Source organism: Temnothorax nylanderi, unplaced genomic scaffold (assembly GCF_030848795.1).
Source record: "Temnothorax nylanderi isolate EJ_2023f unplaced genomic scaffold, tnyl_v1.0 TNYL_tig0211_pilon, whole genome shotgun sequence".
Classification (NCBI taxonomy): domain Eukaryota; kingdom Metazoa; phylum Arthropoda; class Insecta; order Hymenoptera; family Formicidae; genus Temnothorax; species Temnothorax nylanderi.
Window position 1 is genome coordinate 267,918 of NW_027249273.1, and position 3,958 is coordinate 271,875.

Genomic DNA, 3,958 nt, shown 5'->3' on the forward strand with positions numbered 1-3,958 from the left:
ACCCACACACCTACACAGCGGCTCAGTGGAGCAACACACACACACACACACGCACTCACACCCTCCATCTACGTGTAATATAAGAGAAAGAATAAAGAACATTTGTGTGAAACCAACCAGTGTCTCCACGTTTTCTCATCCTGGCCCTGCGAGCTAATTCCGTGCAGGAAAACGCGACTGTTACATGGCGCCCGAACAGGGACTTGATCCGTGAGACACTGGTTTGTTCCCCCACCTAGCTCATGAAGAGCTGGATCTATCAGTTATCGAAGGCCGAGCTGGCGGCCGAATTAGAAAAGCTAGGGATCGACCCCCGCGGCACGATCGATACCCTCCGACACAGACTCCGAGATTTTGTGGACGCTAACCCGGAGTACGAATACTCCGCGGAGAAGGACGACCCTGAGTTCCAGGATACAATGAACGAGGACCAAACGAACGCCAGACCCGTTGCGCCCGACCCGGCCAAGGTTATGAATCAGATCCGAAAGTGGGGCTGCCACTTTGACGGCAAGGACCCACTCGCATTCCTAGAACGAGTGGAGGAATTGCGCCAGGGATACGGGTCCTCCGGCGATCAGCTCCTACTGGGACTGCCGGAGCTACTACGAGGAGACACCCTTCTTTGGTACCAGAATAACCAGGCCTCATGGACCTACTGGGAGGATTTCCAAAGAGATTTCCGCAACCAGTTCTTGCCCCGACGATGCCGCGCACAACTGTCACGAGAGATCCAGGGACGGTTTCAAAAACTTGATGAGCCCTTTCACAAGTACGCGACGGCTCTCCTCACGAGCATGCGACGCACAGTGGGAAATTCTGTGCTGTTTTTAGACAAAATTCTTGTGACAGCACAATTTTTAAGATATCCCGTTGATTTTTTTTTTAAATTCTCAGGAAGACTTGTGCATTAATGCAGTACTGCGGAAATATATTTGTCGCACAACGAAAATTGTTAAACATAGAGTGCAATCCAGTAAATATGAAATTCATATGCAAAAAACGGTAATCCTTTCATAGACACAAGCTTCTAGGGTATAGTTTAACCGAGATGGATATCATTTTAATTATATTTCAAGTCGTTGATAACAAATTCAAACTTTAAATTTCAAAATTAATTTGTTTAAACAAATTATCTCAAAGTAAGATGTTTTATAAATTTTTATTTCAAAATCTGTGGATAGAATTACATAGAAAAAACATAGTAGGCCTTCAAAGTAATATCTTTTAGATCCAAATTGTTAATAATAATTTACGATTATTTTTTTAACTTAAAGTATAATATCTCCTATATCTTTATTTAAAGGAATTAACGGAAGATTATCAAGCGAAATGAATATAATTTTCATGATTTTTGATAACTGATTACAAATTTAACCTCAGAATTGCAAAATTAATTTGTTTAAACAAATTTATTTAAACAAATTATCTGAAAATAATATTTTTTATAAATATTTATTTCAAAATCATTCTGCAGATGGAATTACATAGAAAAAATAGAAAAAGCCTTTGAAGTAACACCTTGTAGATCTATTGTTAATAATAAAGGTTGATTATTTTTTTATAATATTTTTTATTTAGTATTACAAAATAAATATATATTTGAATAATTTTCTCTGAGTTTTTGTTTAATCATAATAGCAAGGTTGGGTAGTGTCTAGTTAAAAAGATAAAAGTTAAGTTAAAAAGTTAAAAAGTTAAATATTTTTAACTTAACTTAGTTACATTTTAGACTTTTAACTTTTAACTTAATTTAGTTACATTTTATCGGTAACTATTAACTTTTAATTTAACTTTCTTGAAGTAAACCATGCCATAAATAAAGGCGTCGCGAGATGCCTGCCTACAACTCTACATTTATAGTATAGGACCTTGATTCTCGAACTCAACTGTGAATTTGTTTACATACGAAACGGCCCAATACTGCGCCAGTACTGGTTGTTGCAGTTCGGGTACTGGCGTAGTACTGGCAACACTACTGGCGCGGTACTGGCGCCAGTACCGGATGATAACTTGGGCCCAATACTGGCAGACAGTACTGGCCCAGCAGTTGTCTACTGGTACTGCCCCAGTACAGGATTTATGATCGGTTTAGTACTGCGCCAATACTGGTTGCCAGGTGCCAGATTTCTGATACAATGCTACGTGCCAGTATCGAGCCAGTATCGAGCCGACACTAATTTCCGATATTCACCCGACATAAAAAAAATTATTTATTTTGAAATTGTATTACTATTTTTTAACTAAATTTGTTTCTTAAGATGCAGTCTATGATTATAAATATTTTCTCGTATTTGAAAAACACACTTACCTTGGTGGAATTCGAACTCGGGACCTCGGGACCTCTGGATCGTGAGCCAACTGCCTTACATGGTAGACTACTTCTTAATTTGATGTAAGTGTTATATACAATCTACATATGTCATAACCAGCGCAAATATATAATTTTTCAAAAATTATCTTAAGAAACAAATTCAGTTTAAAAAGAGTAATAAAATTTTGAATTGGATATATGATATAATATTTCTTAATGTCGGGTGAATGTCAGAAACCAGTGCCGGCTTATTACGAAATTTTGTGTTCGTAAATATATTTATAAAGTTAAAACATCCTTATCAAATCCTTACAAGGGCCTCATTACACAAAAATAAGAAAAACCTTTCTTATGGCATCCTTAATAAATAATGATCGGGACCTCATCCGGTTAGCCCTAATAAATAAGTAGTTATGAAGTTAAAATATCCTTATTAAATCTTTACAAGGGTCTTACTAGACAAAAATAAGGAAACCTTTCTTATGGCATCCCTAATAACTAATGATCGGCGCCTTATGTTATGTAAGGCCATCCCTAACAAATTTTTACACGGGTGGCTGATAGAACCTTGGCCGGCAATTGACTGCCGTAGCATCGGCCAAGCGTTGGTCTTCATTGTAATGCCAGATTATTCTATATAGGTAGGCAGTCAGTTATTTGCCAGTGATGGCCCAGTACTGTCTGACAGAATGTTGGGCGACGTACGGCTGCCAACCATCGGCCAAGTGTTGGTCTTTGTTGTAATCCCGGATTATTCTATATAGGTAGGCAGTCAGTTATTTGCCAGTGATGGCCCAGTACTGTCTGACAGAATGTTGGGCGACGTACGGCTGCCAACCATCGGCCAAGTGTTGGTCTTCGTTGTAATGCCGGATTATTCTATATAGGTAGGCAGCCAGTTATTTGCCAGTGATGGCCCAGTACTGTCTGACAGAATGTTGGGCGACGTACGGCTGCCAACCATCGGCCAAGTGTTAGTCTTCGTTGTAATGCCGGATTATTCTATATAGGTAGGCAGCCAGTTATTTGCCAGTGATGGCCCAGCACTGGCTGATAGAACCTTGGCCGACAATTGACTGCCGTAGCATTGGCCAAGCGTTGGTTTCATTGTAACATCTGGCAACTCCTATATGGGGGGCCATATTCCGTGTAGTGTGATTGGTTGTATGCTTCTAGAAGAATTGACCAATCACAAAGCTCAGAATGCCCCATTTCGTATACGCTAGTCGCAGCACTATTACTTATCTCCGTGAACGCACTAAACGCAGTATAGTCGATCTGGCCACTGGCTTCCACCTCTTTACAACAAACGCTATATTTAATAATTCGCTGGACCAGAACCGAAACGAAAACGTGATTATAATTGATCATATCATTCAACATATCGACTGATACATTTGCGACGGAAAAAGATTTCCCTCAGGCACTCAAACGTGCTTTTATACAATATAATACCTCGATACCATCTTCAGCTCATGTTGAACGGTTGTTCAGTGCAGGAGGACTCGTTTCCTCCTGCACTGAACAACGGAGGAAACGAGTCCTCCTGCACTGAACAACCGTTCAACAATGAGCTGAAGATGGTATCGAGGTATTATATTGTATAAAAGCACGTTTGAGTGCCTGAGGGAAATCTTTTTCCGT

At 39.7% G+C, this 3,958-nt stretch overlaps 1 long non-coding RNA gene across 1 annotated transcript; it reads right to left on the reverse strand.

Annotated features, from left to right (window-relative positions):
• Positions 1 to 1,681: 1,681 nt before the first annotated feature.
• LOC139779133 (uncharacterized) lies at positions 1,682 to 3,631 on the reverse strand. Its single transcript, XR_011719809.1, has 2 exons — positions 3,375 to 3,631; positions 1,682 to 2,881 (listed from the first exon to the last, which is right to left on the reverse strand). It is a non-coding gene; the product is annotated as an uncharacterized lncRNA (long non-coding RNA).
• Between the last annotated feature and the right edge of the window lie 327 nt (positions 3,632 to 3,958).